The 25,377-nt window shown below is 43.2% G+C and overlaps 1 protein-coding gene and 2 long non-coding RNA genes across 8 annotated transcripts in view; 1 reads left to right on the top strand and 2 right to left on the bottom strand.

The window, feature by feature from the left end:
* Nucleotides 1-25,377, bottom strand: part of abr (ABR activator of RhoGEF and GTPase) — a 338,299-nt gene that overhangs the window by 285,267 nt on the left and 27,655 nt on the right.
* LOC147844466 (uncharacterized) lies at nt 3,267-24,480 on the bottom strand. Its single transcript, XR_015492125.1, has 3 exons — nt 24,389-24,480; nt 7,912-7,989; nt 3,267-5,489 (listed from the first exon to the last, which is right to left on the bottom strand). It is a non-coding gene; the product is annotated as an uncharacterized LOC147844466 (long non-coding RNA).
* On the top strand, nt 17,466-22,315 carry LOC147844467 (uncharacterized). The gene is made up of 3 exons (XR_015492154.2): nt 17,466-18,280; nt 19,329-20,022; nt 21,388-22,315. It is a non-coding gene; the product is annotated as an uncharacterized LOC147844467 (long non-coding RNA).

The following is a 25,377-nucleotide window of genomic DNA, read 5'->3' as shown; positions in this document are numbered from 1 at the left end:
CACACACTAAACAAGCTGAAAATGTAAAAGCCATAAAAAATTTTGCATATAGTTTTTGAGATGGATTGTTCATTGTATTGTGTTGCTTTGCATGGACAAAAGAAAATTAAGACCTGTCTAAAAGTGTTTAAGACCTACAACACCACACTTCAGTGAATTTAAGTTTTTAAAAGGAAATACTGCATAATAAGACTACTTTAAAGAGTTCCCAGCATCAGGCAAGTTTGCTATATCCCTTATCAAATTGCCCCTGTGGTTTACTAAACCAAGCGGAAATGATGGTGGGCTCTGCCTGCAGACACTGTAAACAGTGCCTTCAAACACACGCATATACACACACACACACACCTCACTTTTCCTGTTTAGACAGTTAACCCATCAGGAGCATAGCACAACAGCATTATAAGCACAGTTAAAAAAACTAACATAATAATAATAATAATAATAATAATAATAATAATAATAATAATAATAATTTTACATTTTTACACACATGCATTTTTTTTAGTTTTATCTAAATAGGTACATTCCATTCATTTAAGAAACTACAGAGTTAAGATATGAAATTAAACTCATTAAAGGGATCATTTACAACCAAAAGTACAATTTAATCACTATTTAGTACTTACCCACAAGTGGCTGCAAACCATTATGAGTTTAATTTTTCAAAAGAAGATATTTTGAAGGATGTTAAAAACTAGTAGCTATTGACATAGTGGGAAAAGCAATTTTAGTCAATGGTTACCGTTTCCAACATTCTTCAGACTACAGAGTATCTTACTTTGTTTTTAACAAAAAAACAAACGTCAAACAGATTTGTGACAAAGTGAAAGATGAGTAAATGTTTAGGTTAAGCCATCCCTTTAATGCTAAAAGTGCACCATTATAAATCACACTAATAATAATTTAAAAAAAAGCTTATTATTAAGCTTTTAAGATACAAACGGCCTAAAAGCAACAGAGCTGGCTGAAAATCAATAAAAAATAAGTGATTATTTACATCGCTTAAGATTAAATAGCAAGGAGCACTAAAAATTGAATAGGCAGGATAGCAGCAATTAAACTGTAGCAAGGAGGGAAGTGTCAAATGTAAATTATTACTGTATAAATGTATACTGTTATTATTTAAATCAAAGAGATGCAATGACACATAACATCATGGAATGACGTATATTGTGCGCAACAGAAACCCATCAATTTGCAAGAGAGACACTCATTTTGAATCTGTTTTTTTTACTTTTATGGTCACACACACACACACACACACACACAGACACACACACAGACACACACACACACACACAGACACACAGACACAGACACAGACACAGACACACACACACACACACACACACACACACACACACACACACACACACACACACAATAGAGTCTATAAAAAAATGTACATAATTTTACAATACATTTTTTAGTAAACTATGCTGAAAGTTCCTACACACGATCAGTGGAAGGAATAAATATTTAACCATATTAAGTAACAATTCTAATTAAAGCTGCAAGCAGCGATGATAGGGACCTCGCACCCGGGCTCACCGCCGCCCGGTGGCCTCAGGATGACAGAGAACAGCGAACAATAATAATTTAAGCCAATATATATTTAAAAAACCTGAGAAAAATCACAGATTTATGCCAAACTTCCTCCTGTCAGCAAGTTGCGCTTAGACTGTGTGTCAATATTGGCATGTAGATGTCTTTAGGAGATAAATTTTTTTTAACCATGTAATTTTTCAGGCAGATCGAACATTGTTTGGCTGAGTTATAAGTAACTTCCTATTGCCAGCAGGTGGCGCTATGACTGTGACTCATTATTGGCTTGTAGATGTCTTCAGGAGCGGATTTTAATAAACCATGTGAATTTTCAGGCAGGTCAAACATTGTGTGGCTGAGTTATAAGCCAAACTTCCGGTTGCCAGCAGGTGGCGCTATGACTGACTCAATATTGTTATATGGATGTGTTTAGGAGAGGACTTTTATCAACCATGTGTAGTTTCAGGCAGATCGGACATTGTGTGATTGAGTTATAAGGAATTCCTGGTCAATGGCAAAGCGTTGAGGTTTGTCATGCCGCCACGGACACGCCCCTCTCCGAAAACTCTAGATCTTCGCAATTTAACATCGCCAAGGCCTTTAGATGACAAAACCAAATTTTGGTGTTGATCGGATAAAATCCCTAGGAGGAGTTCGTTAAAATACAACACCTGGAAATGGCAAAAACGCCACTTTTTTACAGCAGGAAGTTAAAAATATCTGACTTCCTGTTGAGTTTGAGATATGGCTCCAAGAGACTTTTTCTTAAGTTTTGGCATGTTTGAGGTGTGTGACAATTTTTGTTCATGTGTGTGATACGTACATCAGAGGCTCGTCCGATTAATTTTGGTAGGTGGCGCTGTCGAGTCTATTTGCCACGCCCACTTCAATATTGTTATGTGGATGTGTTCAGGAGAAGACTTTTAACAACCATGTGAAGTTTCAGGCAGATCGGACATTGTGTGGTTGAGTTATAAAGCCTTCCTGGTCAATGGCGAAGCGTTGAGGTTTGTCATGCCGCCACGGACACGCCCCTCTCCGAAAACTCTAGATCTTCACAATATATCATCGCTAGAGCTTTTAGATAACACTACCCAATTTTGGTGCTGATGCGATAAAATTTGTGGGAGGAGTTTGTTACTCTGTAAAACATGTCATTTCCTGTGGCCAGCAGGTGGCGCTGTAACTGTATCTGGATATTGACATGTAAACGTGTTCAGGTCAGGACTGTTATCAAACGTGTGAATTTTGAGGCAGATCGGATAATGCATGCCTGAGTTATAACGACTTCCTGTTTTGTGGCGAATTGTCAAATTTTGCGAAGCCGCCACGGACACACCCATTGACGAAAACTCTAAAGCTTCGCAATTTAACATCGCCAAGGCCTTTAGATGACAAAAGCCAATTTTGGTGTCGATCGGATAAAATCCCTAGGAGGAGTTCGTTAAAGTACAACGCCTGGAAATGGCAAAAACGCCACTTTTTCGCCGCAGGAAGTCAAAAATATCCGACTTCCTGTTGGGTTTGAGATATGGCTCCAAGAGACTTTTTCGTATGTTTTGGCATGTTTGAGGTGTGTGCCAATTTTCGTGCATGTGCGTGATTCGTAGATCGGGGGCTCGTCCGTTTAATTTTTCTAGGTGGCGCTGTCGAGTCATTTTGCCACACCCACTTCCGAGACCCATAATAAACGTAAATTTTCGCCACTTCTGAGGCGTGTGCAAAGTTGCGTGAGTTTTCGGGCATGTTTAGCCCCTCTAAATCGCGATTCATTGGAGAGAAGAATAATAATAATTAAAGCTGCAAGCAGCGATGATAGGGACCTCGCACCCGGGCTCACCGCCGCCCGGTGGCCTCAGGACGACAGAGAACAGTGAACAATAACAATTTAAGCCGATAAATATAAAAAAACCTGAGAAATCCACAGATTTATGCCAAACTTCCTCCTGTCAGCAGGTGGCGCTATGACTGTGACAGTATTGTCATGTAGATGTCTTCAGGAGAAGACTTTTATCAACCATGTGAAGTTTCAGGCAGATCGGACATTGTGTGGCTGAGTTAAAAGCCAAACTACCTGTTGCCAGCAGGTGGCGCTATGACTGTGACTCAATATTGGCATGTAGATGTCTTCAGGAGAGGACTTTTATCAACCCTGTGAAGTTTCAGGCTGATTGGACATTGTGTGGCTGAGTTATAAGCAAAACTACCTTCTGTCACTAGGTGGCGCTATGACTGACTCAATATTGGCATTTAGATGTCTTCAGGAGAGGAATTTAATCAACCGTGTGAAGTTTCAGGCAGATCAGACATTGTGTGGTTGAGTTATAAGGACTTCCTTTTTCATGGCGAAGCGTTGAGGTTTGTCATGCCGCCACGGACACGCCCCTCTGCAAAAACTCTAGATCTTCACAATATATCATCGCTTGAGCTTTCAGATACACAACCAACCAAATTTGGTGCTGATATGAAAACATTTGTGGGATGAGTTTATTACTTTGTAAATCATGACATTTCCTGTGGTCAGCAGGTGGCGCTATAACTGTATCTGGATATCGGCATGTAAACTTGTTCTGGTCTGGACTCTTATTAAACATGTAAATTTTGAGGCAGATCGGATAATGCATGCCTGAGTTATAATGACTTCCGGTTTTGTGGCGAATCGTTAAAGTTTGTGAGGCCGCCACGGACACGCCCATCGACAAAACCTCTAAAGCTTCGCAATTTAACATCGCCAAGGCCTTTAGATGACAAAACCCAATTTTGGTGTCGATAGCATAAAATCCCTTGGAGGAGTTCGTTAAGATACAAAGCCTGGAAATGGCAAAAATGCCACTTATTTGCCGCAGGAAGTTAAAAATATCCGACTTCCTGTTGGGTTTGAGATATGGCTCCAAGAGACTTTTTCGTATGTTTTGGCATGTTTGAGGTGTGTGCCAATTTTCGTGCATGTGCGTGATTCGTAGATTAGGGGCTCGTCCATTTAATTTTTATAGGTGGCGCTGTCGAGTCATTTTGCCACGCCCGCTTCATTATTGTTATGAGGATGTGTTCAGGAGAGGACTTTTATCCACCATGTGAAGTTTCAGGCAGATCGGACATTGTGTGCTTGAGTTATAAGGACTTCCTGTTCCTTGGCGAAGCGTTGAGGTTTGTCATGCCGCCACGGACACGCCCCTCTGCAAAAACTCTAGATCTTCACAATATATCATCGCTAGGGCTTTTAGATAACACAACCCAAATTTGGTGCTGATACAAAAAAAATTTGTGGGAGGAGTTTGTTACGATGTAAAACATGTCATTTCCTGTGGCCAGCAGGTGGCGCTATAACTGTATTTGGATATTGGCATGTAAACTTGTTCAGGTCAGGACTCTTATCAAACGTGTGAATTTTGAGGCAGATCTGATAATGCATGCCTTAGTTATAACGACTTCCTGTTTTGTGGCGAATCGTCAAAGTTTGCGAGGCCGCCACAGACACGCCCATCGACGAAAACTCTAAAGCTTCGCAATTTAACATCGACAAGGCCTTTAGATGACAAAACCCAATTTTGGTGTCGATAGCATAAAATCCCTAGGAGGAGTTCGTTAAAATACAACGCCTGGAAATGGCAAAAACGCCACTTTTTCGTCGCAGGAAGTCAAAAATATCCAACTTCCTGTTGGGTTTGAGATATGGCTCCAAGAGACTTTTTTGTATGTTTTGGCATGTTTGAGGTGTGTGCCAATTTTCGTGCATGTGCGTGATTCGTGGATCGGGGGCTTGTCTGTTTAATTTTTCTAGGTGGCGCTGTCGAGTCATTTTGCCACGCCCACTTCCGAAGACCATAAAAAACTTAAATTTTCGCCACTTCTAAGGCGTGTGCAAAGTTGCGTGAGTTTTCGGGCTTGTTTAGCCCCTCAAAATCGCGATTCATTGGAGAGAAGAATAATAATAATTAAAGCTGCAAGCAGCGATGATAGGGACCTCGCACCCGGGCTCACCGCCGCCCGGTGACCTTACGATGACAGAGAACAGCGAACAATAATAATTTAAGCCAATATATAAAAAAAGATCTAAGAAAATCACAGATTTATGCCAAACTTCCTCCTGTCAGCAGGTGGCGCTATAACTGTGACTTAAGATTGGCATGTAGATGTCTTCCGGAGAGGAATCTTATCAACCATGTGAAGTTTCAGGCACATAGGACATTGTGTGGCTGAGTTATAAGCCAAACTACCTTCTGCCAGCAGGTGGCGTTATGACTGACTCAATATTGTTATGTGGATGTGTTCAGGAGCGGACTTTTATCAACCATGTGAAGTTTCAGGCAGATCAGAGATTGTGTGGAGATTGTGTATTAAGACAAACTACATTCTGCCAGCAGGTGGCGCTATGAAAGACTCAATATTATTATGTAGATGTGTTTAGGAGAGGACTTTCATCAACCATGTGACATTTTAGGCAGATCTGACATTGTGTGGCCGAGTTACAAGCCAAAATTTCTTCTGCCAGCAGGTGGCGCTATGACTCTGACTCAATATTATTATGTAGATGTGCTCAAGAGAGGACTTTCATCAACCATGTGAAGTTTCAGACAGATCGGACATTGTGTGGCCGAGTTACAAGCCAAACTACCTTCTGCCAGCAGGTGGCGCTATGACTGACTCAATATTGTTATGTAGATGTGTTCAAAAGGGGACTTTTATCAATCATGTGAAGTTTCAGGCAGATCAGACATTGTGTGGTTGAGTTATAAGTACTTCCTGTTCCATGGCGAAGCGTTGAGGTTTGTCATGCCACCACACACACGCCCCTCTGCAAAAACTCTAGATCTTTACAATATATCATCGCTAGAGCTTTCAGATAACAACCAACCAAATTTAGTGCTGATACGAAAAAAATTTGTGGGAGGAGTTTATTACTCTGTAAATCGTGTAATTTCCTGTGGCCAGCAGGTGACGCTATATCTGTATATAGATGTCGGCATTTAAACGTGTTCAGGTCAGGACTCTTATCAAACGTGTGAATTTTGAGGCAGATCGGATAATGCATGCCTGAGTTATAACGACTTCCTGTTTTGTGGCGAATCTTCAAAATTTGCGAGGCCGCCACGGACACGCCCATCGACGAAAACTCTAAAGCTTCGCAATTTAACATCGCCAAGGCCTGTAGATGACAAAACCCAATTTTGGTGTCGATCGGATAAAATCCCTAGGAGGAGTTCGTTAAAATACAACGCCTGGAAATGGCAAAAATGCCACTTTTTCGCCGCAGGAAGTTAAAAATATCCGACTTCCTGTTGGGTTTGAGATATGGCTCCAAGAGACTTTTTCGTATGGTTTGGCATGTTTGAGGTGTGTGCCAATTTTCGTGCATGTGCGTGATTCATAGATCAGGGGCTCGTCCGATTAATTTTTGCAGGTGGCGCTGTTGAGTCAATTTGCCACGCCCACTTCAATATTGTCATGTGGATGTGTTCAGGAGAGGACTTTTATCAACCATGTGAAGTTTCAGGCAGATCGGACATTGTGTGGTTGAGTTATAAGGACTTCCTGTTCCATGGCGAAGCGTTGAGGTTTGTCATGGCGCCACGGACACGCCCCTCTGCAAAAACTCTAGATCTTCACAATATATCATCACTAGAGCTTTCAGATAACACCACTCAAATTTGGTGCTGATAAGAAAAAATTTGTGGGAGGAGTTTGTTACACTGTAAAACATGTCATTTCCTGTGGCCAGCAGGTGGCGCTATAACTTTATCTGGATATTGGCATATAAACGTGTTCAGGTCAGGACTCTTATCAAGCGTGTGAATTTTGAGGCAGATCTGATAATGCATGCCTGAGTTATAAAGACTTCCTGTTTTGTGGCGAATTGTCAAAGTTTGCGAGGCCGCCACGGACACGCCCATCGACGAAAACTCTAAAGCTTCGCAATTTAACATTGCCAAGGCCTTTAGATGACAAAACCCAATTTTGGTGTCGATCGGATAAAATCCCTGGGAGGAGTTCGTTAAAATACAACGCTTGGAAATGGCAAAAACGCCACTTTTTCGCCGCAGGAAGTCAAAAATATCCGACTTCCTGTTGGGTTTGAGATATGGCTCCAAGAGACTTTTTCGTGTGTTTTGGCGTGTTTGAGGTGTGTGCCAATTTTCGTGCATGTGTGTTATTCGTGGATCGGGGGCTCGTCCGTTAAATTTTTCTAGGTGGCGCTGTCGAGTCATTTTGCCACGCCCACTTCCGAGACCTATATCAACCTGCTATTTACACCGGGTTTGGTGTGTGTGCAATTTTTCATGAGTTTTCGGGCATGTTTAGACCCTCAAAAGTGCCCCGATAGGGGGCGGAATAATAATAATAATAATAATAATAATAAAAAACGGAGCAATTCCAATAGGGCCTACGCACCGTTTCGGTGCTCGGTCCCTAATTAAAGCTGCAAGCAGCGATGATAGGGACCTCGCACCCGGGCTCACCGCCGCCCAGTGGCCTCAGGATGACAGAGAACAGCGAACAGTAATAATTTAAGCCGATATATAAAAAAAAATCTGAGAAAATCACAGATTTATGCCAAATTTCCTCCTGTCAGCAGGTGGCGCTATAACTGTGACTCACGATTGGCATGTAGATGTCTTCAGGAGAGGAAACTTATTAACCATGTGAAGTTTCAGGCAGATCGGACATTGTTTGGCTGAGTTATAAGCCAAACTGCCTTTTGTCAGCAGGTGGCGCTATGACAGACTCAATGTTGTTATGTAGATGTGTTCAGGAGAGGACTTTTATCAAACTTGTGAAGTTTCAGCCAGATCGGACTTTGTGTGGTTGAGTTATACTGCAAACTACCATCTGTCAGCAGGTGGCGCTATAACTGTGACTTAAGATTGGCATGTAGATGTCTTCCGGAGAGGAGTCTTATCAACCATGTGAAGTTTCAGGCACATGGGACATTGTGTGGCTGAGTTATAAGCCAAACTACCTTCTGCCAGCAGGTGGCGTTATGACTGACTCAATATTATTATGTAGATGTGTTTTGGAGAGGACTTTCATCAGCCATGTGACATTTTAGGCAGATCTGACATTGTGTGGCCGAGTTACAAGCCAAAATTCCTTCTGCCAGCAGGTGGCGCTATGACTCTGACTCAATATTATTATGTAGATGTGCTCAAGAGAGGACTTTCATCAACCATGTGAAGTTTCAGGCAGATCGGACATTGTGTGGCCGAGTTACAAGCCAAACTACCTTCTGCCAGCAGGTGGCGCTATGACTGACTCAATATTGTTATGTAGATGTGTTCAGGAGAGGAATTTTATCAACCATGTGAAGTTTCAGGCAGATCAGACATTGTGTGGTGTAGTTATAAGGACTTCCTGTTCCATGGCGAAGCGTTGAGGTTTGTCATGCCACCACAGACACGCCCCTCTGCAAAAACTCTAGATCTTCACAATATATCATCGCTAGAGCTTTCAGATGACACCACTCTATTTTGGTGCTGATACGGGAAAGTTTGTGGGAGGAGTTTGTTAGAGTGTCAAACATGTCATTTCCTGTGGCCAGCAGGTGGCGCTATAGCTGTAACTGGATATCGGCACGTAAACCTGTTCAGGTCAGGACTGTTATTAAATGTGTGAATTTTGAGGCAGATCGAATATTGCATGCCAGAGTTATAAAGACTTCCTGTTTTGTGGCGAATCATCAAAGTTTGCGAGGCCGCCACGGACACGCCCATCGATGAAAACTCTAAAGCTTCGCAATTTAACATCACCAAGGCTTTAAGATGACAAAACCCAATTTTGGTGTTTATCAGATAACATCCCTTGGAGGAGTTCGTTAAAATACAACGCCTGGAAATGGCAAAAACGCCACTTTTTCGCCACAGGAAGTTAAAAATATCCGACTTCCTGTTGGGTTTGAGATATGGCTCCAAGAGACTTTTTCGTATGTTTTGCCATGTTTGAGGTGTGTGCCAATTTTTGTGCATGTGCGTGATTCGTAGATCGGGGGCTCGTCCATTTAATTTTTCTAGGTGGCGCTGTCGAGTCATTTTGCCACGCCCACTTCAATATTGTTATGTGGCTGTGTTCAAGAGATGACGTTTATCAACCATGTGAAGTTTCAGGCAGATCAGACATTGTGTGGTTGTGTTATAAGGACTTCCTGTTCCATGGCGAAGCGTTGAGGTTTGTCATACCGCCACGGACACGCGCCTCTGCGAAAACTCTAGATCTTCACAATATATCATCGCTAGAGCTTTCAGATAACACCACTCAATTTTGGTGTTGATACGATAAAATTTGTGGGAGGAGTTTATAATTCCGTAAATCATGTCATTTCCTGTGGCCAGCAGGTGGCGCTGTAACTGTATCTGGATATCGGCATGTAAACGTGTTCAGGTCAGGACTCTTATCAAACGTGTGAATTTTGAGGCAGATCGGATAATGCATGCCTGTGTTATAACGACTTCCTCTTTTGTGGCGAATCGTCAAAGTTTGCGAGGCCACCACGGACACGCCCATCGATGAAAACTCTAAAGCTTCGCAATTTAACATCGCCAAGGCCTTTAGATGACAAAACCCAATTTTGGTGTCGATCGGATAAAATCCCTAGGAGGAGTTCGTTAAAATACAACGCCTGGAAATGGCAAAAACGCCACTTTTTCGCCGCAGGAAGTTAAAAATATCCGACTTCCTGTTAGGTTTGAGATATGGCTCCAAGAGACTTTTTCGTATGTTTTGGTGTGTTTGAGGTTTGTGCCAATTTTCGTGCATGTGCGTGATTCGTGGATCGGGGGCTCGTCCGTTTAATTTTTCTAGGTGGCGCTGTCGAGTCATTTTGCCACGCCCACTTCCGAAGCCCATAACAAACGTAAATTTTCGCCACTTCTGAGGCGTGTGCAAAGTTGCGTGAGTTTTCGGGCATGTTTAGCCCCTCAAAACCGCGATTCATTCCGCGGAAGAAGAAGAAGAAGAAGAAGAAGAATAATTAAAGCTGCAAGCAGCGATGATAGGGACCTCGCACCCGGGCTCACCGCCGCCCGGTGGCCTCAGTATGACAGAAAACAGCGAACAATAATATTTTAAGCCGTTATATATAAAAAACCTCAGAAAATCACAGATTTATGCCAAACTTCCTCCTGTCAGCAGGTGGCGCTATGACTGTGACTCAATATTGGTATGTAGATGCCTTCAATGCAGGAATCTTAACAATCATGTGAAGTTTCAGACAGATCAGGCATTGTGTGGCTGAGTTATAAGCCAAACTACCTTTTGCCAGCAGGTGGCGCTATGACAGACTGATTATTGACATGTGGATCTGTTCAGGAGAGGAATCTTATCAACCATGTGAATTTTCAGGCAGATCAAACATTGTTTGGCTGAGTTTAAAGTAATTTCATGTTGCCAGTAGGTGGCGCTATGACTGTGATTCAATATTGCAATGTTGAAGTCTTCAGGAGAGGAATTTAATCAACCATGTGAAGTTTCAGGCAGATCGGACATTGTGTGGCTGAGTTATAAAACAAACTACCTTCTGACAGCAGGTGGCGCTATGACTGACTCAATATTGGTATGTAATCGTGTTCAGGAGAGGACTTTTATCAACCATGTGAAGTTTCAGGCAGATCAGACAATGTGTGGTTGAGTTATAACGACTTCCTGTTCAATGGCGAAGCGTTGAGGTTTGTCATGCCGCCACAGACACGCCCCTCTGCGAAAACTCTAGATCTTCACAATATATCATCGCTAGAGCTTTGAAATGACACCCCTCAAATTTGGTGCTGATACGATAAAGTTTGTAGGAGTTTGTTACAGTGTAAAACATGTCATTTCCTGTGGCCAGCAGGTGGCGCTATTACTGTATCTGGACATCGGCATGTAAACATGTTCAGGTCAGGAATGTTATCAGAGGTGTGAATTTTGAGGCAGATCGGATAATGCATGCCTGAGTTGTAATAAGTTCCTGTTTTGTGGCGAATCATCAAAGTTTGCGAGGCCGCCACGGACACGCCCATCGATATAAACTCTAAAGCTTCGCAATTTAACATCGCCAAGGCCTTTAGATGACAAAACCCAATTTTGGTGTCGATTGGATAAAATCCCTAGGAGGAGTTTGTTAAAATACAACTCCTGGAAATGGCAAAAACGCCACTTTTTCGCCGAAGGAAGTTAATAATATCTGACTTCCTGTTGGGTTTGAGATATGGCTCCAAGAGACTTTTTCGTATGTTTTGGCATGTTTAAGGTGTGTGCCAATTTTCGTGCATGTGCATGATTCGTAGCTCTGGGGCTCGTCTGTTTAATTTTTGTAGGTGGCGCTGTTGAGTAATTTTGCCACGCCCACTTCAATATTGTTATGGGGATGTGTTCAGGAGAGGACTTTTATCAACCATGTGAAGTTTCAGGCAGATCGGACATTGTGTGGTTGAGTTATAAGGACTTCCTGTTCCATGGCGAAGCGTTGAGACTTGTCATGCCGCCATGGACACGCCCCTCTGCAAAAACTCTAAATCTTCACAATATATCATCGCTAGAGGTTTCAGATAACACCACTCAAATTTGGTGCTGATACGATAAAATTTGTGGGAGTTAGTTTGGTTCAGTGTAAAACATGTCATTTCCTGTGGCCAGCAGGTGGCGCTATAACTATATCTGGACATTGGCATGTAAATGTGTTCAGGTCAGGACTCTTATTAAACGTGTGAATTTTGAGGCAGATCGGGTGATGCATGCATGAGTTATAACGACTTCCTGTTTTGTGGCGAATCATCAAAGTTTGCGAGGCAGCCACAGACACACCCATCGACGAAAACTCTAAAGCTTCGCAATTTAACATCGTCAAGTCCTTTAGATGATAAAACCCAATTTTGGTGTCGATCTGATAAAATCCCTAGGAGGAGTTCGTTAAAATACAACGCCTGGAAATGGCAAAAACGCCACTTTTTCGCCGCAGGAAGTCAAAAATATCCAACTTCCTGTTGGGTTTGAGATATGGCTCCAAGAGACTTTTTCGTATGTTTTGGTGTGTTTGAGGTGTGTGCCAATTTTCGTGCATGTGCGTGATTCGTATATCGGGGGCTCGTCCGTTTAATTTTTCTAGGTGGCGCTGTCGAGTCATTTTGCCACGCCTACTTCCGAAGCCCATAACAAACGTAAATTTTCGCCACTTCTGAGGCGTGTGCAAAGTTGCGTGAGTTTTCGGGCATGTTTAGCCCCTCAAAACCGCGATTCATTCCGCGGAAGAAGAAGAAGAAGAAGAAGAAGAATAATAAACAGAGCAATTCCAATAGGGCCTACGCACCGTTTCGGTGCTCGGTCCCTAATTAAAGCTGCAAGCAGCGATGATAGGGACCTCGCACCCGGGCTCACCGCCGCCCGGTGACCATACGATGGCAGAGAACAGCGAACAATAATAATTTAAGCCAATATATATAAAAAATCTAAGAAAATCACAGATTTATGCCAAACTTCCTCCTGTCAGCAGGTGGCGCTATAACTGTGACTTAAGATTGGCATGTAGATGTCTTCCGGAGAGGAATCTGATCAACCATGTGAAGTTTCAGGCACATGGGACATTGTGTGGCTGAGTTATAAGCCAAACTACCTTCTGCCAGCAGGTGGCGTTATGACTGACTCAATATTGTTATGTGGATGTGTTCAGAAGCGGACTTTTATCAATCATGTGAAGTTTTAGGCAGATCAGAGATTGTGTGGAGATTGTGTTTTAAGACAAACTACATTCTGCCAGCAGGTGGCGCTATGAAAGACTCAATATTATTATGTAGATGTGTTTAGGAGAGGACTTTCATCAACCATTCGACATTTTAGGCAGATCTGACATTGTGTGGCCGAGTTATAAGCCAAACTACCTTCTGCCAGCAGGTGGCGCTATGACTGACTCAATATTGTTATGTGGATGTGTTCAGGAGAGGACTTTTATCAATCATGTGAAGTTTCAGGCAGATCAGACATTGTGTGGTTGAGTTATAATAACTTCCTGTTCCATGGCGAAGCGTTGAGGTTTGTCATGCCACCACAGACACGCCCCTCTGCAAAAACTCTAGATCTTCACAATATATCATCGCTAGAGCTTTCAGATGACACCACTCTATTTTGGTGCTGATACGGGAAAGTTTGTGGAAGGAGTTTGTTACAGTGTCAAACATGTCATTTCCTGTAGCCAGCAGGTGGCGCTATAACTGTAACTGGATATCGGCACGTAAACCTGTTCAGGTCAGGACTTTTATTAAATGTGTGAATTTTGAGGCAGATCGAATATTGCATGCCTGAGTTATAACGACTTACTGTCTTGTGGCAAATCATCAACGTTTGCGAGGCCGCCACGGACACGGCCATCGATGAAAGCTCTAAAGCTTCGCAATTTAACATCACCAAGGCTTTAAGATGACAAAACCCAATTTTGGTGTCAATCAGATAAAATCCCTAGGAGGAGTTCGTTAAAATACAACGCTTGGAAATGGCAAAAGAGCCACTTTTTCGCCGCAGGAAGTTAAAAATATCCGACTTCCTGTTGAGTTTGAGATATGGCTCCAAGAGACTTTTTCGTATGTTTTGGCATGTTTGAGGTGTGTGCCAATTTTCGTGCATGTGCGTGATTTGTAGATCGGGGGCTCGTCCGTTTAATTTTTCTAGGTGGCGCTGTCGAGTCGTTTTGCCACGCCCACTTCAATATTGTTATGTGGATGTGTTCAGGAGAGGACGTTTATCAACCATGTGAAGTTTCAGGCTGATTGGACATTTTGTGGTTGAGTTACAAGGACTTCCTGTTCCATGGCGAAGCGTTGAGGTTTGTCATGCCGCCACGGACACGCCCCTCTGTGAAAACTCTAGATCTTCACAATATATCATCACCAGAGCTTTCAGATAACACCACCCAATTTTGGTGCTGATACGGTAAAATTTGTGGGAGGAGTTTGTTACTCCGTAAATCATGTCATTTCCTGTGGCCAGCAGGTGGCGCCGTAACTGTATCTGGATATCGGCTTGTAAATGTGTTTAGGTCAGGACTCTTATCAAGCGTGTGTATTTTGAGGCAGATCGGATAATGCATGCCTGAGTTATAACGGCTTCCTGTTTCGTGGCGAATCGTCAAAGTTTGCGAGGCCGCCACGGACACGCCCATCGACGAAAACTCTAATCCTTCGCAATTTAACATCACCAAGGCCTTTAGATGACAAAACCCAATTTTGGTGTCGATCAGATAAAATCCCTAGGAGGAGTTCGTTAAAATACGACGCCTGGAAATGGCAAAAACGCCACTTTTTCGCCGCAGGAAGTTAAAAATATCCGACTTCCTGTTGGGTTTGAGATATGGCTCCAAGAGACTTTTTCGTATGTTTTGGCATGTTTGAGGTGTGTGCCAATTTTCGTGCGTGTGTGTGATTCGTGGATCGGGGGCTCGTCCGTTTAATTTTTCTAGGTGGCGCTGTCGAGTCATTTTGCCACGCCCACTTCCGAGACCTGTAACAAACGTAAATTTTCGCCACTTCTGAGGTGTGCGCAAAGTTGCGTGAGTTTTCGGGCATGTTTAGCCCCTCTAAATCGCGATTCATTGGAGAGAAGAATAATAATAATAATTAAAGCTGCAAGCAGCGATGATAGGGACCTCGCACCCGGGCTCACCGCTGCCCGGTGGCCTCAGGATGACAGAGAACAGCGAACAGTAATAATTTAAGCCGATATATTTAAAAAATCTGAGAAAATCACCGATTTATGCCAAACCTCCTCCTCTCAGCAGGTGGCGCTATGACTGTGACTCAAGATTGGCATGTAGATGTCACCAGGAGAGGAATCTTATCAACCATGTGAAGTTTCAGGCAGATCGAACATTGTTTAGCTGAGTCATAAGCCAAACTGCCTTTTGTCAGCAGGTGGCGCTACGACGGACTCAATGTTGTTATGTAGATGTGTTCAGGGAAGGACTTTTATCAACCATGTGAACTTTCAGGCAGATCGGACTTTGTGTGGTTGAGTTATAATGCAAACTACCATCTGCCAGCAGGTGGCGCTATAACTGTGACTTAAGATTGGCATGTAGATGCCTTCAGTAATGGAATTTAATCAACCATGTGAAGTTTCAGGCAGATCGGATGTTGTTTGGCTGAGTTATAAGCCTATCTACCTTCTGCCAGCAGGTGGCGTTATGACTGACTCATTACTGTTTTGGGGATGTGTTCAGAAGAGGACTTTTATGAGCCATTTGAAGTTTCAGGCTGATCTGACTTTGTGTGGTTGAGATATAAGGACTTCCTGTTCCACGGCGAAGCGTTGAGGTTTGTCAGGCCGCCACGGACACGCCCCTCTGTGACCCCCTCACGCCCATCACTTAAGCTTTCAGATAACAACCCACCAAATTTGGTGCTGATACAAAAAAAATAGTGGGAGGAGTTTATTACTCTGTAAATCATGACATTTCCTGTGGCCAGCAGGTGGCGCTATAACTGTATCTGGATATCGGCACGTAAACGTGTTCAGGTCAGGACTCTTATCAAGCGTGTGAATTTTGAAGCAGATCGGATAATGCATGCCTGAGTTATAACGACTTCCTGTTTTGTGGCGAATCGCCAAAGTTTACGAGGCCGCCAGGGACACGCCCATCGACGAAAACTCAAAAGCTTCGCAATTTAACATCGCCAAGGCCTTTAGATGACAAAACCTAATTTTGGTGTCGATCGGATAAAATCCCTAGGAGGAGTTTGTTAAAATACAACGCCTGGAAATGGCAAAAACGCCACTTTTTCACCGCAGGAAGTTAAAAATATCAGACTTCCTGTTGGGTTTGAGATATGGCTCCAAGAGACTTTTTCGTATGTTTTGGCATGTTTGAGGTGTGTGCCGATTTTCATGCATGTGCGTGATTCATATATCGGGGGCTCGTTCGTTTAATTTTTCTAGGTGGCGCTGTCGAGTCTATTTGCCACGCCCACTTCAATATTGTTATGTGGATGTGTTCAGGAGAGGACTTTTATCAACCATGTGAAGTTTCAGGCAGATCGGACATTGTGTGGTTGAGTTATAAAGCCTTACTGGTCAATGGCGAAGCGTTGAGGTTTGTCATGCCGCCACGGACACGCCCCTCTCCGAAAACTCTAGATCTTCACAATATATCATCGCTAGAGCTTTTAGATAACACCACCCAATTTTGGTGCTGATGCGATAAAATTTGTGGGAGGAGTTTGTTACTCTGTAAAAACATGTCATTTCCTGTGGCCAGCAGGTGGCGCTGTAACTGTATCTGGATATTGGCATGTAAACGTGTTCAGGTCAGGACTGTTATTAAGCGTGTGAATTTTGAGGCAGATCGGATGATGCATGCCTGAGTTATAAAGACTTCCTGTTTTGTGGCGAATCGTCAAAGTTTGCGAGGCCGCCACGGACACGCCCATCGACGAAAACTCTAAAGCTTCGCAATTTAACATCGCCAAGGCCTTTAGATGACAAATGCCAATTTTGGTGTCGATCGGATAAAATCCCTAGGAGGAGTTCGTTAAAGTACAACGCCTGGAAATGGCAAAAACGCCACTTTTTCGCCGCAGGAAGTCAAAAATATCCGACTTCCTGTTGGGTTTGAGATATGGCTCCAAGAGACTTTTTCGTATGTTTTGGCATGTTTGTGGTGTGTGCCAATTTTCGTGCATGTGCGTGATTCGTAGATCGGGGGCTCGTCCGTTTAATTTTTCTAGGTGGCGCTGTCGAGTCATTTTGCCACACCCACTTCCGAGACCCATAATAAACGTAAATTTTCGCCACTTCTGAGGCGTGTGCAAAGTTGCGTGAGTTTTCGGGCATGTTTAGCCCCTCTAAATCGCGATTCATTGGAGAGAAGAATAATAATAATAATAATAATAATAATAAACGGAGCAATTCCAATAGGGCCTACGCACCGTTTCGGTGCTCGGTCCCTAATAATAATAATAATAAACGGAGCAATTCCAATAGGGCCTACGCACCGTTTCGGTGCTCGGTCCCTAATTAAAGCTGCAAGCAGCGATGATAGGGACCTCGCACCCGGGCTCACCGCCACCCGGTGGCCTCAGGATGACAGAGAACAGCGAACAATATTAATTTAAGCCGATGTATATAAAGAACCCGAGAAAATCACAAATTTATGTCAAACTTCCTCCTGTCACCAGGTGGCACTATGACTGTGACTCAAGATTGGCATGTAGATGTCTTCAGGAGAGAATTCTTATCAACCATGTGAATTTTCAGGCAGATCAGTCATTTTGTGGCTGATTTGTAAGCCAAACTACCTTCTGCCAGCAGGTGGTGCTATGAATGATTTAATTTTGTTATGTGGATGTGTTCAGGAGAAGACTTTTATCAACCATGTGAAGTTTCAGGCTGATCACATTTTGTGTGGTTGAGTTATAATGCAAACTACATTCTGCCAGCAGGTGGCGCTATGACTGTGACTGAAGATTGGCATGTAGATGCCTTCAGTAGAGGAATCTTATCCACCATGTGATTTTTCAGCCAGATCTGACATTGTTCGGCTGAGTTATATTTAATTTCCCGTTGCCAGCAGGTGGCGCTATGACTGTGACTCCATATTGGCATATAGATGTCTTCAAGAGAGGAATTTAATCAACCATGTATAGTTTCAGGCAGATCAGACATTGTGTGGCTGAGTTATAAGCCAAACTACCTTCTACCAGCAGGTGGCGCTATTAGAGACTCAATATAATTATGTAGGTGTGCACGGGAGAGTACTTTCATCAACCATGTGAAGTTTCAGGCTGATCGGATATTGTGTGGTTGAGTTATAATGCAAACTACCTTCTGCCAGCAAGTGGCGCTATAACTGTGACTTAAGATTGGCATGTAGATGCCTTCAGTAGAAGAATTTAATCAACCATGTGAAGTTTCAGGCAGGTCAGACATTGTGTGGCTAAGTTATGAGCCAAACTTCCTTCTGCCAGCAGGTGGCGCTATGACTGACTCAATATTGTTATGTAGATGTGTTCAGGAGAGGAATTTTATCAACCATGTGAAGTTTCAGGCAGATCAGACATTGTGTGGTGTAGTTATAAGGACTTCCTGTTCCATGGCGAAGCGTTGAGGTTTGTCATGCCGCCACGGACACGCCCCTCTGCAAAAACTCTAGATCTTCACAATATATCATCGCTAGAGCTTTGAAATGACACCCCTCAAATTTGGTGCTGATACGATAAAGTTTGTAGGAGTTTGTTACAGTGTAAAACATGTCATTTCCTGTGGCCAGCAGGTGGCGCTATTACTGTATCTGGACATCGGCATGTAAACATGTTCAGGTCAGGAATGTTATCAGAGGTGTGAATTTTGAGGCAGATCGGATAATGCATGCCTGAGTTATAAAGACTTCCTGTTTTGTGGCGAATCGTCAAAGTTTGCGAGGCCGCTACGGACACGCCCATCGATATAAACTCTAAAGCTTCGCAATTTAACATCGCCAAGGCCTTTAGATGACAAAACCCAATTTTCGTGTCGATTGGATAAAATCCCTAGGAGGAGTTCGTTAAAATACAACTCCTGGAAATGGCAAAAACGCCACTTTTTCGCCGAAGGAAGTTAATAATATCTGACTTCCTGTTGGGTTTAAGATATGGCTCCAAGAGACTTTTTCGTATGTTTTGGCGTGTTTGAGGTGTGTGCCAATATTCGTGCATGTGCATGATTCGTAGCTCTGGGGCTCGTCCGTTTAATTTTTGTAGGTGGCGCTGTGGAGTCATTTTGCCACGCCCACTTCAATATTGTTATGGGGATGTGTTCAGGAGAGGACTTTTATCAACCATGTGAAGTTTCAGGCAGATCGGACATTGTGTGGTTGAGTTATAATGACTTCCTGTTCCATGGCGAAGCGTTGAGGTTTGTCATGCCGCCACGGACACGCGCCTCTGCAAAAACTCTAGATCTTCACAATATATCATCGCTAGAGCTTTCAGATAACACCACTCAAATTTGGTGCTGATACGATAAAATTTGTGGGAGGAGTTTGTTACAGTGTAAAACATGTCATTTCCTGTGGCCAGCAGGTGGCGCTATAACTATATCTGGATATTGGCATGTAAATGTGTTCAGGTCAGGACTCTTATTAAACGTGTGAATTTTGAGGCAGATCGGGTGATGCATGCCTGAGTTATAACGACTTCCTGTTTTGTGGCGAATCATCAAAGTTTGCGAGGCCGCCACGGACACACCCATCGACGAAAACTCTAAAGCTTCGCAATTTAACATCGCCAAGGCCTTTAGATGACAAAAGCCAATTTTGGTGTCGATCGGATAAAATCCCTAGGAGGAGTTCGTTAAAATACAACGCCTGGAAATGGCAAAAACGCCACTTTTTCGCCGCAGGAAGTCAAAAATATCCGACTTCCTGTTGGGTTTGAGATATGACTCCAAGAGACTTTTTTGTATGTTTTGGCATGTTTGAGGTGTGTGCCAATTTTCGTGCATGTGCGTGATTCGTATATCGGGGGCTCGTCCGTTTAATTTTTCTAGGTGGCGCTGTCGAGTCATTTTGCCACGCCCACTTCCGAAGCCCATAACAAACGTAAATTTTCGCCACTTCTGAGGCGTGTGCAAAGTTGCGTGAGTTTTCGGGCATGTTTAGCCCCTCAAAACCGCGATTCATTCCGCGGAAGAAGAAGAAGAAGAAGAAGAATAATAATTAAAGCTGCAAGCAGCGATGATAGGGACCTCGCACCCGGGCTCATCGCCGCCCGTTGGCCTCAGAATGACAGAGAACAGCGAACAATATTAATTTAAGCCGATTTATATAAAAAACCTGAGAAAATCACACATTCATGCCAAACTTTCTCTTGTCAGTAGGTGGCGCTATGACTGTGACTCAAGATTTGCATGTAGATGCCTTCAGTAGAGGAATTTTATCAACCATGTGAATTTTCAGCCAGATCGGACATTGTTTGGCTGAGTTATATGTAATTTCCTGTTGCCAGCAGGTGGCGCTATGACTGTGACTCGATATTGGCATGTAGATGTCTTCAGCAGAGGATTTTAATCAACCATGTGAAGTTTCAGGCAGATCGGACATTGTGTGGCCGAGTTACAAGCCAAACTACCTTCTGCCAGCAGGTGGCGCTATGACAGACTCAATATTGTTATGTGGATGTGTTCAGGAGAGGAATATGATCAACCTTGTGAAGTTTCAGGCAGATCGGACATTGTGTGGTTGAGTTATAAGCATTTCCTGTTCCATGGCGAAGCGTTGAGGTTTGTCATGCCGCCACGGACACGCCCTTCAGCCAAATCTCTAGATCTTTACAATATATCATCGCTAGAGCTTTTAAATAACATCACTCAAATTTGGTGCTGATATAATAAAGTTTGCGGAAGGAGTGTATTACAATTTAAAACATGTCATTTCCTGTGGCCAGCAGGTGGCGCTATAACTCTATCTGGATATCAGCATATAAACGTATTCAGGTCAGGACTGTTATTAAATGTGTGAATTTTGAGGCAGATCTGATAATGCATGCCTGAGTTATAACGACTTCCTGTTTTGTGGCGAATCGTCAAAGTTTGCAAGGCCGCCACGGACACGCCCATCGACGAAAACTCTAAAGCTTCGCAATTTAACATCGCCAAGGCCTTTAGATGACAAAACCAAATTTTGGTGTTGATCAGATAAAATCCCTAGGAGGAGTTCGTTAAAATACAACGCCTGGAAATGGCAAAAATGCCACTTTTTTGCCGCAGGAAGTTAAAAATATCTGACTTCCTGTTGGGTTTTAGATATGGCTCCAAGAGACTTTTTCGTATGTTTTGGCATGTTTGAGGTGTGTGACAATTTTCGTGCATGTGCGTGATTCGTATATCGGGGGCTCGTCCGATTAATTTTTGTAGGTGGCGCTGTTGAGTCATTTTGCCACGCCCACTTCAATATTGTTATGAAGATGTGTTCAGGAGAGGACTTTTATCAACCATGTGAAGTTTCAGGCAGATCGCACATTGTGTGGTTGAGTTATAAGGACTTCCTGTTCCATGGCGAAGCGTTGAGGTTTGTCATGCCGCCATGGACACGCCCCTCTGCGAAAACTCTAGATCTTCACAATATAACATCGCTAGAGCTTTCAGATAACACCACTCAAATTTGGTGCTGATACGATAAAATTTGTGGGAGGAGTTTGTCACACTGTAAAACATGTCATTTCCTGTGGCCAGCAGGTGGCGCTATAACTGTATCTGGATATTGGCATGTAAACGTGTTCAGGTCACGACTCTTGTCAAATGTGTGAATTTTGAGGCAGATCGGATAATGCATGCCTGAGTTATAACGACTTCTTGTTTTGTGGCGAATCATCAAAGTTTGCGAGGCCGCCACGGACACGCCCATCGACGAAAACTCTAAAGCTTCGCAATTTAACATCGCCAAGGCCTTTAGATGACAAAACCCAATTTTGGTGTCGATCGGATAAAATCCCTAGGAGGAGTTCGTTAAAATACAACGCCTGGAAATGGCAAAAACGCCACTTTTTCGCCGCAGGAAGTCAAAAATATCCAATTTCCTGTTGGGTTTGAGATATGGCTCCAAGAGACTTTTTCGTATGTTTTGGTGTGTTTGAGGTGTGTGCCAATTTTCGTGCATGTGCGTGATTCGTGGATCGGGGGCTCGTCCGTTTAAATTTTCTAGGTGGCGCTGTCGAGTCATTTTGCCACACCCCTTTCCGAGACCCATAATAAACGTAAATTTTCGCCACTTCTGAGGCGTGTGCAAAGTTTCGTGAGTTTTCGGGCATGTTTAGCCCCTCAAAACCGCGATTCATTCCGCGGAAGAAGAAGAAGAAGAATAATTAAAGCTGCAAGCAGCGATGATAGGGACCTCGCACCCAGGCTCACCGCCGCCCGGTAGCCTCAGGATAACAGAGAACAGCGAACAATATTAATTTCAGCCGATATATATAAAGAACCTGAGAAAAATCACAGATTTATGCAAAACTTCCTCCTGTCAGCAGGTGGCGCTATAACTGTGACTCAAGATCGGCATGTAGATGTCTTTAGGAGAGGCATCTCATCTAACCTGTGAATTTTCAGGCAGATCGGACATTGTTTGGCTGAGTTATAAGCCAAACTACCTTCTGCTATCAGGTGGCGCTATGACTGTGACTCAATATTGTTATGTGAATGTGTTCAGGGGAGGACTTTTATCAACCATGTGAAGTTTCAGGCTGATCGGACTTTGTGTGGTTGAGTTATGAGGACTTCCTGTTCCATGGCGAAGCGTTGAGGTTTGTCATGCTGCCACAGACACGCCCTTCTGTGAAAATTTCAGACCCTAACAAAATGTAATTGCTAGAACTTTCAGATAACAACCAACCAAACTTGGAGCTGATACGAAAAATTTTGTGGGAGGAGTTTATTACTCTGTAAATCATGACATTTCTTGTGGCCAGCAGGTGGCGCTGTAACTGTATCTGGATATTGGCATGTAAATGTGTTCAGGTCAGGACTCTTATTAAACATGTGAATTTTGAGGCAGATTAGATAATGCATGCCTGAGTTATAATGACTTCCGATTTTGTGGCGAATCGTCAAAGTTTGCGAGGCCGCCACGGACACGCCCATTGACAAAAACTCTAAAGCTTCACAATTTAACATCGCCAAGGCCTTTAGATGACAAAACCTAATTTTGGTGTCGATCAGATAAAATCCCTAGGAGGAGTTCGTTAAAATACAACGCCTGGAAATGGCAAAAATGCCACTTATTTGCCGCAGGAAGTTAAAAATATCCGACTTCTTGTTGGGTTTGAGATATGGCTCCAAGAGACTTTTTCGTATGTTTTGGCGTGGTTGAGGTGTGTGCCAATTTTCGTGCATGTGCGTGATTCGTAGATCAGGGGCTCGTCCGTTTAATTTTTATAGGTGGCGCTGTCGAGTCATTTTGCCACGCCCACTTCACTATTGTTATGGGGATGTGTTCGGGAAAGGACTTTTATCAAGCATGTGAAGTTTTAGGCTGATCGGACTTGGTGTGGTTGAGTTATAAGGACTTCCTGTTCCATGGCGAAGCGTTGAGGTTTGTCATGCCGCCACAGACACGCCCCTCTGCGAAAACTCTAGATCTTCACAATATATCATCGCTAGAGCTTTCAGATAACACCACTCAAATTTGGTGCTGGTACAATAAAGTTTGTGGGAGGAGTTTGTCACACTGTAAAACATGTCATTTCCTGTGGCCAGCAGGTGGCGCTATAACTGTATCTGGATAGTGGCATGTAAACGTGTTCAGGTCAGGACGCTTATCAAGCGTGTGAATTTTGAGGCAGATCGGATAATGTATCACTGAGTTATAATGACTTCCTGTTTTGTGGCGAATCGTCAAAGTTTGCGAAGCCGCCACGGACACACCCATCGACGAAAACTCTAAAGCTTCGCAATTTAACATCGCCAAGGCCTTTAGATGACAAAACCTAATTTTGGTGTTGATCGGATAAAATCCCTAGGAGGAGTTCGTTAAAATACAACGCCTGGAAATGGCAAAAATGCCACTCTTTCGCTGCAGGAAGTTAAAAATATCTGACTTCCTGTTGGATTTGAGATATGGCTCCAAGAGACTTTTTCGTATGTTTTGGCATGTTTGAGGTGTGTGCCAATTTTCGTGCATGTGCGTGATTCGTGGATCGGGGGCTCGTCCGTTTAATTTTTCTAGGTGGCGCTGTCGAGTCATTTTGCCACGCCCACTTCCGAGACCCATAATAAACGTAAATTTTCGCCACTTCTGAGGCGTGTGCAAAGTTCCGTGAGTTTTCGGGCATGTTTAGCCCCTCAAAATCGCGATTCATTCCGGAAAAGAATAATAATAATAATAATAATAATAATTAAAGCTGCAAGCAGCGATGATAGGGACCTCGCACCCGGGCTCACCGCCGCCCGGTGACCTTACGATGACAGAGAGCAGTGAACAATAATAATATAAGCCGATATATATATAAAAAACCTAAGAAAAATACAGATTTATGCCAAACTTCCTCCTGTCAGCAGGTGGCGCTATACCTGTGACTCAAGATTGGCATGTTGATGTCTTCAGGAGAGGAATTTAAACAACCATGTGAAGTTTCAGGCACATGGGACATTTTGTGGCTGAGTTATAAGCCAAACTACCTTTTGCCAGCAGGTGGCGTTATGACTGACTCAATATTGTTATGGGGGATGTGTTCAGGAGTGGACTTTTATCAAACATGTGAAGTTTCAGGCAGATCAGAGATTGTGTGGAGATTGTGTTATAAGACAATTTACATTCTGCCAGCAGGTGGCGCTATTAAAAACTCAATATTATTATGTAGATGTGCTCAGGAGAGGACTTTCATCAACCATGTGACATTTTAGACAGATCGGACATTGTGTGGCCGAGTTACAAGCCAAACTACCTTCTGCCAGCAGATGGCGCTATTACTGACTCAATATTGTTATGTAGATGTGTTCAAGAGAGGACTTTTATCAATCATGTGAAGTTTCAGGCAGATCGGACATTGTATGGTAGAGTTATAAGGACTTCCTGTTCCATGGCGAAGCGTTGAGGTTTGTCATGCCACCACAGACACGCCCCTCTGCAAAAACTCGAGATCTTCACAATATATCATCGCTAGAGCTTTCAGATGACACCACTCTATTTTGGTGCTGATACGGGAAAGTTTGTGGTAGGAGTTTGTTATAGTGTCAAACATGTCATTTCCTGTGGCCAGCAGGTGGCGCTATAACTGTAACTGGATATCGGCACGTAAACCTGTTCAGGTCAGGACTGTTATTAAACATGTGAATTTTGAGGCAGATCTGAATATGCATGCCTGAGTTATAACGACTTCCTGTTTTGTGGCGAATCATCAAAGTTTGCGAGGC

This window comes from Danio rerio, chromosome 5, assembly GCF_052040795.2.
Source record: "Danio rerio strain M-AB ecotype USA chromosome 5, GRCz13ab, whole genome shotgun sequence".
Lineage (NCBI taxonomy): Eukaryota > Metazoa > Chordata > Actinopteri > Cypriniformes > Danionidae > Danio > Danio rerio.
Note: the sequence above shows the minus strand (reverse complement) of the source record. Positions and strands in the feature narration are given on the sequence as shown.